This window comes from Elephantulus edwardii, unplaced genomic scaffold (assembly GCF_000299155.1).
Source record: "Elephantulus edwardii isolate Elephantulus edwardi_28Jun2011 unplaced genomic scaffold, EleEdw1.0 scaffold00089, whole genome shotgun sequence".
Taxonomy (NCBI): Eukaryota; Metazoa; Chordata; class Mammalia; order Macroscelidea; family Macroscelididae; genus Elephantulus; species Elephantulus edwardii.
The window spans coordinates 11943860-11958808 of NW_006399839.1; the positions used below are offsets into that span (position 1 = coordinate 11943860).

Sequence of the window (14949 nt, forward strand, 5' to 3'; positions counted from 1 at the left end):
CTTTTGTCTACCCTCTTTCCCAGCAGAATCTCTCTCTAAAGGCTGGTTCCTCCTGAAAATATGCCCTAAGTGAGAGGGATCCTTGTATCTCATCCAAAAGTAGAGATATGTTAAGAAATCAGTTCCCACAACACATACATTTTGTGTTATCTATAAAATAAAGTCATATTTGGTGGAATAAAGAAAAATAACTCTTTTCCTATCTTCTTTTTACTTTCTTTTTTTCAACACATCTCAGAACTCTCACATATGCCAAATGAATCTCTAGGAACAAGATAGCATATATAAACTTAACCAAGGTTTTTTCTTACTCAGTTAATCATGTGAGAGAGACTTTCAAAATTGTTTTCCAAAATTTAAAACAAAAAAACAAACACACACACAAAAAAACCCACCTAGGAAAAACAAATCAATATAGGTATAATATAGTGCAGTAAAAGGTCTATGGATTGTGTATTGGAAAAAGGAGGGCAAGAAAAAGCCAGAGGCAGCTCTCATTTTTATTAAGAATCCAACTGTAAAAATGAATCTAACTGGAGTCTAATGTATAGGAAATGCACATTTATCTTCTAAAAGTATGAAAGTGAAAATCAAGCTATGATCAATATGATGCTGTGTAAATATAAATGAAATCAGGATTACCAAACTCTTAAAAAATTAGCTTAGCTTCCATACTTTTAAAAAGCACCTATGAAAATCAAAGAATAAACAATCTTTCCGATGGAAATGCAGTGATTATCAATCTAGAAACTTCTACATGGAGTTTACCAAGCAGCTCACATCACTTCCTCCTTCATCCGGCCTCTATTTTCCAACGTTTCCATGACACCTTATATGTTATACAATTGTTACACTGTCACTGTAATTTATTTTCTCGTCTGCCTTCCTAGAATATAAGGTCCCTGCGAATAGGGGTGATGGGGAATGGGGGTGGAAAACACTGTGGTTGGTACATTAAGCTCTTAAAGTCGTGAATTATCTAGCTCAGCAAACATTCATAAAGGTTTATACATAAAGGTCACTGATAAGAGGAACCCTATCCCTGTTGTGAAAAGGGTTTAGATCTGCTGTTCATAGGGTCGCTATGGGTCATACTTGACTTGACAGCACCTAACAACAACAACAAATTAAGAGGAATTCATTTGTTTGTCCCCTCTTCATTATTTGATATAAATAGCCAGCCTCCTGCCTAGACGTTGTTGTTGTTGTTGTAAAGTGCTGTTGAGTTGGAATCAACTTATAGCTCGAGTGGGTTTTCAGAGGCAACAAATCACATGAGAGGAGAAGGCTCTCTTGGAGCAGCTGGTGGATTTGAACCATGTATCTTTGTGATGGCAGTACAAATCCTTATCACTAAGCCACCAGAGCTCCCTAGCTAGACTTGCTAAGCCCTCAGGAAATGAGTATTGAAATGATCATCCATTCAATTAATCTGAATCTGGTAAGTTTGGGTAGGTCTTAGTAGAATAGGCTGAATCCTTTAAAAATACTAGAATATCTCTTCAGTTAGCGATAGCTTTTGTGTCTCACCAGCTCCATTTGCTCCTACCTGAGACCTGCTCTACTCAAGCCATCTGAAAGGTGCTAAGAGGAAGTGACCAGAGCTACCTCCTTCCACTAGACCTCAAGCACTGAAGACTCTTCACAATGCAAAGTACTGTGATTGGCATAAAGACAGACAGAAATACAAGCACTAAGACACTGGCCTTGACTCACTGCAGTCAAAAGGAATTTTTCCATGATATGATGAATAGGTGCTAAGTAGACTTTTTCTTTTTTAATTTCAAGATTTAAAAAAAACTTATCCTGGTGGAGGGGGTCAAGAGCCTTGGTGGCTTAATGGTTAAGTGCTCATTTACTAACTGGTTGCTCGTTCAAACCCAGTAAGGACTCTGAAGGAGAAAGACATGGCAGCCTGCTTCCATACAGTGACAGCCTTGGAAAGCCTCCAGGGGAGTTCTATTGTGTCTCCCAATCACTTTGAGCACGAATCAACTCGACGTCTATGGGTTGACTGAAGAGCTATGCAGGCTAAAAGTGTTCATTTTTGTAGACACCCAGAGCCTGACACTGAGTTCCATACTCGGCACCTTTGTCTCCTGCCTAGACAGGTGCCCATCATTTCTTCTTCCATATTCTTTCCAATTAATTTTATTCTACTGTAAACCCATTCTTCCCACTCCAATTTTCTGTCAAAACACACGTGTGTTACCTTTCCCCAGTGGTATAATTAAACACTTAAAAACAAAAGAGTAGTCAGAATTCTGTCTTCAGAAAAAAATGCCCAGAGACACAGCCTTCCATTTAAAACACAGCAATTATCCATCAGCCTAAAGGCCATCTAAATTTGAAAGTCTGTAGGGAATAGCATGACAGGAGAATGCTCCAAGTGTGTGTTAAAGACCCTTCAGTATATAGATTGACTTCCTTTTTGAGTTTCTGCTCCTAACACCACTCTACAATCTGCTTAGGGTGGGTATAAGTACTCTCCAACAAGGGCTTCAGTTACAATTTTTTTTAAAAGTGAAAACTGCATTTAACAGAAATTCAAACAGAAGAGTGAATTAAAGGGGTAATTTCAGATGTACTGAAAAGCTGTAATGTCCATTCAGAGTAATGAAGGCATACGGCATTAATCTCCTAAAAAGAATCAAATGCTATGAGTAGAGCAATTCTATTTCTTAGTAGGAACAAATTAAGATGATTTCCCTTACAGAAATTGCCATAATTACAAGTAATTATCTTGTACTCTCTAAATTTACCACCATAGCACATTCTGCAAATATCATTCCCTTCAAATACTTTATTTGGAAATACAGGAGGGGTTGTTGCTTTGTGAATTGTGCAGCAGACCTCAAATTGATTAGTTAACAGCACCTCATATCAAATACATGCACTGGAACAGATGAGACACTCAAGTTGGAAGCACTTAGAATTAGAAATTATGATATTCCCTTCATCAGGTGATATCAATGCCCAAAGAAGCAAAACCAAAATAAGAATGGCAAACATTCAAAGATAAAGTTGAGTCAAATGTGGGCTTACGCACAAAACAATGGGGCAAATCATTCTGAGATGCATGGGGCAATCATGAAAAACACGTAAACAGCTGCTGTCGTATTTATAAAAACCTTGCTGAGCCAAGTAAAGTCCCATCATTTATGGCCCACTCCATTTTTCATTTTCCTTTAATTAAAAAAAAAATGTTGGAGGAAACCAGTTATTCATTGGGCATTAGGAGAATAAGCATGTGAAACCCAATTTCACCATTACTGGGGCTGACGACCATCTGGATTTCGGCTGATATTTGATATTTGTTTCCCAGCCAACCTGGGATGCCTCACATTGTAAAAGCGTGCTTGTCTTCACTCTATGTTATGGCCTCCTGACCTCTGCCCACTGAAAGCTAGCCTACTCTTCAAGTCTGGTTGAAATGAAGATTCTCTACCATGAAGGTTCGCTTGATCTATTCTTTACAGCTCCAAAATCTGGCTTTTCTACAAATCATCTGTATAAAGCAGATTATTGATCAATCTCCCTCCAATCCTGATGCCACACTCCTTGAGTCCAGTTCCTTAGATAATTTGCTCAGCATTCAGATTGAAAAGGTATGAAAAGAGAATACAACCCTGATTCACTCCCTTCTCAATTTTAAACCTTGCAGTGTTCCCCTACTCTATTTGCTTAGTGGTAAGGAATTACACTGCCAATGCAAAGGTGTTTGGTTCAAATCCACCAGCTGATCCCCAGTAGAAAGATAGGCATTCTCCTCCTGTGTCATTAACTGCATCTGAAAACCCACTGGAGGTTCAGCTATGGGTTAGTTCCAATTTGATGGTACGTAATAACAACAACTATAGCTATCCTACGGCGGCACTCTGAGTGGTAAGGAGTTGAACTGCCAACACAAAAGCATCTGTTGTTGTTGAGTATCATCAAGCCAGAACCACCCTGTAGCTGACCCTTCAGTTGGTTTTCAGAGGCTGCTGATCACATGGAAGGAGAATGCCCATCCTTCTCCAGTGGAGCTGCTGGTAAAATCGAACTGTGTGCCTTCAGGGTAGCAATGCAGTTTCTTACCACTAGTCACAGAAGCATAAAGTTCAAAACTACTGACACCAGGGAAGAAATATGATCAGTCTCCTTCTGTGTGATTCCAAGCCTCTGAAAACCGGCTGTAGGGTCAGCTATAAGTCAGTTATGACTTCAAAGCAATCAACAACAACCTGGCTATATTAGCAGGTAGGTGTTGAATCCAGGTGAACTCAGGATAGCACTCCACTAGATTTCCCAGACTGTAAATTTTTCCTGGATGAGACTGTCCATCTTTTTCCTGTGGATTTGCACTGACAACATTTTGGTTGGCACCCTGACATATTATATTCTACTTCTCCAGAGATCCTTTCTATAGCTATAGTAAATGTTAGTAATTTTGATAACCTGAACAAAAATGTATTCTAAAAATGAGTCCCATTTAGATATAGAATTGAAATAGCCTCTAAATTGGCAATAAAATCCATTAAGGATGATGCAGGTTTTAAATGCTGAGCAAACATCTTGTTTAACCAAAAATTATGTATTTTTATATTGGTGTTTAAAATCACCCATGGTAAGCTTATAACCTTTGTGCCTATTAATCTTCCCTCATTTATTTGGTCAGTATAAATGTTAACTGCACTTGCATATATAATCATATACAGTTACAACATGTAATTTCATATTCTTCATTTAATTATTATTTCTTAACATTAGACGTTTGGTTTATGTTTAAATTTTCACCTTGCTATCAATTTCTTAATGATGAATGTATAAGCTGTAAATTTGTAACACTTTGAAAAAAAATCACATTAGAAATTGTATATCCTCATTTATTCCTTTTTAAAATATTTTATTGTATTTTTGGCAAAAGTATGACAGCAGAACAAGTTATCACTCAGTCATTTCTACACCTAATATTCAGTGACACTGGTTACATCCTTTCCACTGTGACAGCATTCTGCATTGTAGCTGTTCCATCCCAACTGGCACAGTCTCACCAGCCATGCTCCTCCTTTCAATTCTCTCATCTTTGCTTTTAGAGTAATTATTGCCCATTTGGTCTCAAAATGATAATTTTTTGAATGAGCACAGTACTCCAGGGTGGCATTCTTGACTTTTGTGCTAGCTTGCTACTTAAATTAAAAGGTGACTTCTGGGGATAGTTTTAGCTCAAGGTTTAAAGATTTTCTCAGGACAGGAGTCTCGGGGATTCCTCCAATCTCAACAGGTTGTCTACAATCTTTAAGTAAGTGAATCTGGAATCTTTGAAAACTTAAAGGTTCTGTCCTACATTCTCCTCCCTTTCTATCAGGATTCATATGTTGTAATCAGAATATTTAGTAGTGGAAATTGGGTGTCATCTAATTGGTCACAAGGTGCCTGAGGCTGTTGTTTATGTAGACTAATAATATTATAATCTGCTTCCTTCTCTAGTCATTCATTCAAACCAGGATTAGGAGACTTAAAATGTAAAAGCATATTATAAATTCACTTTTAAAAATAAATTCAGAGAGTTCTGCCCAAATTAACAGAGATAACTTGCCCACAAGTATCATTACTTACTGAAAACATTGATTATATAATATCATAGATCTCCTAAGTTGTTTCATGGCCATTGTGAATGAGATAATAAAATTTATCACAATTTCTTGAGAATGATAGCTACTAATTAGAACAGTGACACATATATTCAGATATATGATTCAGGACTGGCCATTCCTTTAAGTTAGGAAGTATGTAAAGTTTGTCATCAAACTTCTCTCTAGATTTTTCTAACTATATACATGGCATTATCCCTCAAAACACAGATCCCATAAGGGGTTTTGGCTACCTAATCCCCACCACAGGGACTGTGCATCTACATCAAATCAGGTCTCTCAGCGATTATGATCTAGATGTTTCACTGCTCCCTTCATACCAGCTAGACCAATGGTTAGGTGGATCCCATTTCTCAAGGTTTTGATGAATACTAGATTATCAAGGAACATACAAATGCTACTACTATATTTGCATTTTTTTATGAATATTTAGAGCCTTGGCACAAAGAAATGGGTATGTATTTTAAGAACCAAAATAAGATTCCTTGTTGTTGTTAAGTGCTGTCAAGCCATTATTCCAGTCACTGAATCAATCCGTCTCATCCAGGGTCTCCCTCTCCTGCGTTGTCCCTCCATCCTCCCAAATATGATGTCCCTCTCCAAGGACTGGTCCCTCCTTACAGCATGCCCAAAGTATGTCAGACGAAGTTTCAGAATTCTTGCCTTCAAGGAGAAGCCTGGTTTCACCCTCTCTTGGACAAACCTGTTTGTTTTCCTAGCAATCCAAGGTACAGTCAGTATTCTTCTCCAGCACCACAGTTCAAAGACTCAAGTCTCCTTCTATCATCTCTAGTCACTGTCCAGCTTTCTGATGCTCTGGTTTCTCTCCAGATCATACAAAGACCCCTTAGTGTCTTCAAAATAAATAATCTATATAATTATCTTTTCTTATGAGCAAATCTAACACAGATTCAGAATTAGAGGAGAGGAATCACTGCAGTCCCATGACTACAGCCCCCTCCTTAAAGCACTCAGGTCCAGAGCCCACCCCTGAATAGCTAGCTGATCCTGAGTGAGCTAATGTACCCTGCTGGCACTTGGCTCCCTACAAAATGAAATTATCCCCCTTCAAATATAAAATGACTTAGCCTACATTTCTATAATGCTATCTAGCAAAAAGCCTAGGCTAAATGAAAACGGATAACTTAAAATGAGAAATACACAGAGAACAAAATTGATTACCGGTTACCAGAAGGGTTGAAGGAAGAGAAAAAGGAAGAGTTAATGGTGACAAAATATTGTATTGATTAAGCATAGAGCATTCATTTTACAGCTGCAAAAAGTTGAACTGACAAAAGTTTTATGATAGGTATATTTATAATACTGACCAAATAAGAAAAAAATGCAGCTGCTGAAGGAAAAACCTATCAAATTTATATTTTCCTTTGGTAGAATGGGCTATTGGTTTCATGGGACAGACAAGTTAATGAGTTTAGTGTTTCTATTGTATCTCCTAGTTCATGGTGCCGTGTCTGAGACCTTACAAACTTAGAACCAACCATCTAAAATGCAACATCTACTCTACATTCACATGGAGCCACAGAGAAAAGCAGAGTCAGAAACAGAAAGAGGATATGCCTCCCTGAACATGAATCTTCTGCTATGAGTTCAGGAGAACTAGATGGTATCAGGATATAACAACTGAACAAAGGGGGAAATTGCAGAAGAGAATTTCAAACTTCCATGAATGCCAGGCTTCCTAGAGCCATGGAGGTTGGATGAATCTCTGACATTATTATGCTAAGATAACCTTTTAATCTTAAACCAAAATATGCCCTGAAGTCATCTCAAAACCAAACAATCGTTTACAAGTAAAAAAAAAATAATTTACTAGTAAAATAATATCTGCCTTGAGAACTGTGGTCTTTTTAGAACTAATCCACCGGCAGTTCCAAGGGAGAAGGATAGGTAATTTCTTGTGATTTACAGCTTCAGAAAAACTGCTCAAGGATCAACAATGAGGCAGTTCCAACCCAATGGCAAGGTGGTTTCCCAGAACAGGATCTAACTGACACCAGTGACATGAAAAGACCACATAAGAATATTAGGAGGTAGTGAATCTATGTTAATAGAGGAGGAACAACTCCGAAAATGAGGATAAGAATGGTTGTACAACTTAAAAAAAAAAGTATAATTAATGTCCCTAAGTAATGCAGACAGAAACTACTGCAATCCTGAAGGCTCATTCATGGTTCGAGGCCACCAGCTGCTCCACAGGAGAAGGATTGGCAATCTCCACCTGTGCAATTAATCGCTTCTGAAAACCTGCGGGAGGGTCAGCTATGGGTCGGTTTGGGCTCTAAGGCACACAACAACATGCTTTGTTGTATATATTCTCCACAACAAAAAGATACATTAAAATAATGTTAGCCTTAAGCAATTTATATGTTTTTTAACTCTGTTGTTACTGAGTGAAAGCTAACAGCTGATTTTCCAGTCAACAGTTCATACATGTTGCTTTGTGACATGGATGGCAATCCTTACATGCTTGAAAAGTAGAGGGTGAGTGACTCTCAACAAGATGGGTTGCATAGTGATGGCAACAATGGGTTTAAGCCAAGCAGAGGTTGTAAGGATTATACAAGATAGAGCAGGATTTCAATATGAGTCACGAGTCAGAGTAAACTCAATGGCACCTAACAACATGTCTTTAAATAAATGTCATGTTTCCTGGTTATTTTTTTTCAAAAGCAGTAACACATATAACTTGTAGCTGTGCGTGCCCAAATGTACTGAGTATTCTGAATCAACAGCAGGATGGTGTTGTTATTCTTAGTTGCCATAATCATTCTGGCTCATAAGGACTCATGTGTGACAGAGCTGAACTGCTCCATAGGGTTTTCAAGGCAGATCTTTGAACCATCATCACCCAGACACCTTCAACAGCATACTGTTATGTGTCAGTCAGTCAGAGCTGACACTCCAGCAGGTTTCAGAGGCTATAAACTGCACAGAAGGGGATGGTCCATCTTTCTCTTGCAGTAACAGCTGGCAGATCTGGACCATGTGCTGTGGGGTAGCCACTGCACCTCCTTAACCATTAGGCCATCAACGTCTCCTGTCACAGCATCACAAGTAACACTGACAAAAGGTCTCTTGGTTAACACGTGAATTCTCTACAATCAGAAAGTTAAGTATAAAAAGAAAAGAGAAAAATTACAGTTTATAGTCTAAAATTCTTATAAAAGGAACCATCCATCACTCAGGATCTGTTGGCTTTGATCTTAGTCACATAGTCACAAGCTAGAGCTCAGCTGCATTCCTTCTCCACCACAGATTAGAATCAACCACATGAAACAGAATTGCAAAAGGTAGGCACAGGACAGCAGCCTTCTGTCGGGAGGTATAGAAAGAACAATAAAAATCATGCAAAGTAGGCGTCAAATTATTTTAATTAAAAAACCAATAATCTAGGATCATTCAATATAGGAACAAATAGTTCTATATTCCTTAAAAGCTCTTGCAGGATTACCATAGTATCAAAGAGCAGAAAAATGCTGTTTGATAATCTGATTAATCAAAAGTTTAAGAAATACTTAGTACATTCTGCTTCAAATGGCAGAAAATATGTTTTAGGAAAAATTACATTAAAAAAATTATAACAGCTGACATTAACAAAGGACCAGCAGTTAATGAATTAAGGGTGAGTTATCAGGAAAATCCACAGGAACACAAAGTCATATTAGTACTGTGATTTCCCGAAGAAAGCATGGTGATCCTGGAATATTAAAGTTTATAATTAATCCCCCAAACACATTTTAGTCATTAGTTTTAAGTGCCTAAATGGTTTGCATTTCATCTCTTCCTGCTCGAGGCCACACTCTGTTCAATGCTGTTGATTTGGGTCTGAGTCACAGCTGTCCCTCCAGCGGGTTTCTGAGACGGTAAACTGCACAAGAAGAGATTGTCCATCTTTCTCTCACAGAGCAGCTGGTAGATTTGAACCACCAAAGCAACTCAACTTTTGGATTAATAGCTCAACTCTCTACAGGCTATAAGCATGAAGTCATAAAAACTCAATGTCCACCGAAAGGATGATGGGTCCACCACCCCTCATTATGACATTGTCTTTTCCTCTCTGTCAAAACATTTTGTTTATGTCTTAAATCAGAACTACATAAATGCACTAGCAATTTATCTAACAGGTCTAGATTGACTGTTTTTCACAGATACCACTATCTAACATCAACTTGTAACTACGTGCATATACTCTTGTAGTGTTTATTAAAAAGGATTCCAAGTATAAAAATGTGCTTATTAAGTGTCAAGTGGTCAAACTAATAAAAAAAAAATAACAGAAACTCAGAGGTTTCAGTTATGTGACATTAGTGAACACTTCACCTATTTTCCAATTCAAGATACTGTACTTTGAGTTTTCTTAAAACAAGAAATGCATATAGCAGACAGGTCAAAATAAGGAATTATTTGTCAATAAAAAAATTCCTCATTTAAAAAACATTGCTATGCCAATAAAGAATATAAAAATGTCATTCCAACTACGTAGTACACAGGAGCAATGATTTTGTAATTTACTACCTGACTTGAGTGAGACTGAAGAGCATTATGCTGGGTGAACTAACTCAGTCCCATAAGGTCAAATATTGTGTAAGACAATTATTGCAGAACAAGTATGACGATCCAAGGTGGAGAGTGGGGAGCGGAGGGGTGAGGATGGGCAGAGGGGGTTGTTAATCATAGGGTTGCACAATATGATGGGTGGAGGGTGGGGAGGTGAAGGAAATGGCAAAGACCCAATGTGAAAAAGAAAGTATTCAAACTTTGTAAATAAAACAGTATCAATACACATAAGCATACATAAATTTTGTTTTAAACTCTCATCCCATGATGTGCAATAAAGTTCCCTTTAGTGTTTCTTCATCCCCACTAAACCCTTCCAGATTCAAGTATTCCTGTGCTACTGTTTGGAACATTATGTATCCAAACCAAAAGTGTATCCTACAGTGGCCTCCTGGATCATCACTCTAACTTCACTCACTGGCTTACTGCTCAAACCAGAACCAGCTCATCATAGCTGACCCTCCAGCAGACTTTGCAGAGACTATAAATTATGCAAGAGGAGACTGTCTATATTTCTCCCTTAGAGTGCTGGTGATTCAAACCATCAGCCCAACTCTCTATCCAATAGACCTCCCACCAGAGCTCCCCACTCTCTACTTCATATGTGCTTCCTTCCATAAGCCTTAGCCCTCTAACATGGTGTAAAATCCAAAACATGACCTTTCATAAAGTAAAGCTGCTAGAGTTATGGGCAAATTTATGCACGGACATTGATCTACATAACGAGATCCACTGTGTATAATCTATAGCTATTTCTGTAATAAATTACCTATTAAAGGAAAAGAGAGGGAGCGCTGGTGGCCTAGTCTATAGGAAAATTATGCTGCTAACCCAAAGGCCAAACCTCTCTGGCAGTTCAAAGCCACCAACTACTTCAAGGGAGAATCTCATGTCATGTGATTTACAACCTTGGAAGCCCAAGGGAGGGTCAGCTATGAGCTGGTTCAGATTCCCTGAAAATGAAGGAGTGATTAAGTAATGAAAGATCTGCCTACTTAGTATCAAACTGATCACAGCAATTTGAAAGACAAGAAAGGAAACTTAAGAGACAACAGGGGGTTTATATTAATGAGAGAGGAAAAGGCTAGGTGAGAATGGTCTGCTCCACTTAAAAAATACACTCAATTTCACAAAATTATACATGGGGCATTGTCTGCACTCTGTCAAGTATATTCTTCCCCCCCCAAGTATATTCTTTTTTCAATTGATATTTTAATAAAAGTTTATGCAGAACTTGGATTTCCATTCATTCATTGTTGCACATTTCCCTCTCTGCCTCCCCTCCCCCAGGGTTCGCTTTTTTCTTTGGAAAAAAAAAATTTTCATTGTTATACAATCTGCCCCCAACCCCCAGTCCACTTTACTATGCAGCACTCTTGTCATGCCAATAATACCTAATCATATATCCCTTTTATACAGTTCTCTCCCTTGTGTATTTTAATGCCATGTACATTATTTATCCCCTCTTTTCTAAGTTTCACCCCAACCCCTAAGTCAGTGCTGTTTAATAACAGTGACATCATGCAGTATCTGTCTTTTTATGAGAGATATTTCACTTGGCATAATGTCCTCCAGGGTCACCCATTTTGTATACTATTTCATGAGTTCTTTACTTTTCAGTGCTGCATAATATTCCATTGTGTGAATATACCACAATTTCTCTATCCATTCATTTGTTGATGAGCACTTGGGTTGTTTCCAACTCTTTGCTATTGTGAGCAAAGCAGCAATAAACATGGGTATGCATATACCTGCTTGGGTGGCAGTTCTGCTTTCTTTAGGTCTATTCCCAGTAGTAGAATTGCTGAGTCAAATGGTATTTCTATTTCCAACTCTTTGAGAAAGCACCATACCGCCTTCCATAGTGCACCATTTTACACCCCCACCAACAGTGAATAAAGGTTCCTGTTTCTCCACAACCTCGCCAGCATTTGGAGTTTGCTGCTCTGTTGAATTTTGCTATTCTTACTGGGGTGAGATGACATCTCGTAGTTGTTTTTATTTGCATTTCTCTTAGAGACAGGGATTTTGAACATTTCTTCATGTGTTTGTTTGCCATCTGAATGTCTTCTTTGATGAGGTATCTGTTCATATCCTGTGCCCATTTTTCAGTTGGGTTGTTTACCTTTATCTTGTGGCACCCAAGTATATTCTTAATAACAACAATTACAAAACATTTTTAAATAACCTGTGCTGCTTTGGCAGCTGTCAACAAGTTTATCTCATGAACAATTTCTAGAAGTGCAAAATGTATTACAAAGAATGGATAAGCCAAAGGAAACCATTTAAACCTCTCTTTTAAAAAGTACAGGCAGAAAGGAATGCTCAAGATAACAAAGTATGCTGTAAATAAGCAAATGTTCTCTGTAACAAAGTGTGCCGGGTGTGGGGGTGGGGAATACAGTTAAAGGTTTTATTATGTGAGAATACTTGTCTTAGCTACAAAAAACCTCAAAACAAGGATGCCTAACAAGAAACTGAGGACAAAAGCTTCATATAAATCTTGAAAAATGTCTGCTAAATGATATAATTTTTATCGCTTTCAATAAAACGACATGGCTTTAGCACATCAATAAAAGCAAAGTCTTAAAGCTGAGGCGCACATTGTTATTAATGATATAATGAATTCACTGTGGAAGCTGACGCTGACAGGGCCAGTCAGGCTTCCAGGTTTCCTCTGGCTTCCGCTGTGTCTTCCACAGCATGTCATCACTGTGACTGACGAGCAAAATGAAGGTGGCTGCTGGCGCCCTTTCTGGAATCTGAGCCAATTAAACCCTATAGCCTTTCACACTGGCGGTATTTACTGGCTACCCCTGAACAATAAAGGTGCCAAATCAGATTCCGCATCACTGACTTTCCCTCCCCTTCTTTTTTTTTTAAAAAAAATTTATACTGGTTTACTTATAAAGTTCATATACATTGTTTTTCACACCAGATCTTTCCCTTTTCCTTTACCCACCCCGCCCTCCACCTATCAAACTGTAGGACCCTATGATTAAGCCCCTGCCTCCCCTCCTTGGGTCTTCATAGTCATTCTACAATAATGGTCTTACACAGTATTTATCTTTATGAGACTGAGTTTGTTTACTTAGCACAATGCTCTGCAGTCTCTCCCATGTTAGGTAGCAATTTGTACAATCAACGCTCCTGCGTGCTGTATAGTATTCCACTGTGTGAATGTGCCATAATTTCTCAATCCATTCCACTGTGGTTGGGCATTTGGGCTGTTTTCACGTTCTTGCAATGAAGAATAACACGGAGATAGGAACTCTTATAGATTGCTGGTGAGATTGTAAAATGGTACAACCACTCTGGAAGGCAGTGTGGCATTTCCTCAAAAAGCTGAACATAGAAATTTCGTATGACCCAGTTATTCCACTGCTGAGAAGATACCCTGAAAAAATGAGAGCTGAGGCACAGAGACTTTCCCTCTCTTCTTATCAAGTCTCTCAACTACCCTCAGCTCCTCCCAGGTTCCTAGAAGTCCTTTTCTACAGGTGACGAATCCTTACTGATCTATCTATCTACAGAGAGCTGAGCTGATCAAGGTTCACTCTGGTAATCTGCACCCACACTGTTGCTGCACTGATGTCTTCTGACTGGTGTGGCTTATTTTCCCCTTTCTTATATTGTGGTGAAATTCACAAAAAGCAAATAATTTTCACTCACTCACTGCCCTTGAGTTGGAGCCAACTCATAGCTGGCCACCCCTCCCCAATGGGTTTAAAGGCTGGAGACTGCACTGAAGGAGACTGCCCATCTTTCTCCCTCTTTGCTCTGGTAAACTGGAACTGACAGAGGGTTGTGTATGGCCTTTGGGTTAACAGCACAACTGTCTATATACCATGACTATACCGCTTTCTTCATATTTATAGTTAATTCCCCAAATGCAGTGTACAGTTCAGAGGTATTTAGTACAATTGCAGTGATATGCAATGGGAAGGAAAAAGAAAGGGAGATAAATATTTGCTATCAAGTTGATTCTGAATCACAGAAACCAAATAGGGCAAAGGAGAATACTGCAGAGTGTTTTTTAAAATCTTTATGGAAGCTGATTTGCCACATCCTTCTGCCATGGAGAAGTGCTGGGTTCAAACCATCTACAAAGGTTTGTTGTAGACCTTTAACCACAGAGCACTTAACCACTGTACCACTACCTTATCACTGTGCCTTTCAACAGGTGGTTAGTGAAGATGACCCATTAATGAGCCTTCTCACTCATTCATATTCAATATGGTTTCCTGAGAGGATGAGAAATGGATAGAGAGAAACATGCAAGGGAAACATTTCCATTACCTGCCTAGGCAAAGAATCTCACCATTTGGTTAAAGACCACTGATTTAATTCAACCATATCATTCCGTAAATACAGTCATTTGTTCGAATATTAACTTGACCACTGAGCTCCCACTCTATGCCCTCACTGTCTATCAGCAGGGATGTAAATGACAATGATCGCTCTGGTCTCCCTCCCAAACTTTAAGTTGATAGGGACAAGCGCACTGATTGATAGCTAAAGTACAGGACCATGAGTAGGGTCTATACAAGTACAGTCAAGGCAGTATGTGGACAACCGTGCCCATCAATTTTTGCGAGATCCAGTAGGAGAAGAGGTTGAGTACCAGTACTAGAAAGAAGAGCTAAGAAAAGTGTGAGGGGAATAGCTCAAGGCTGAGGAAAGAATAACTACAAGTGCTCAGAAGCCTGTGAGCCACGAACACCCAAAGATGGTG

General features: G+C 38.7%; 1 protein-coding gene across 1 annotated transcript in view; it reads right to left on the reverse strand.

The window, feature by feature from the left end:
• TTC28 (tetratricopeptide repeat domain 28) overlaps positions 1-14949 on the reverse strand; it is a 744609-nt gene that overhangs the window by 516976 nt on the left and 212684 nt on the right. The gene's annotated exons all lie outside the window — the stretch shown is intronic.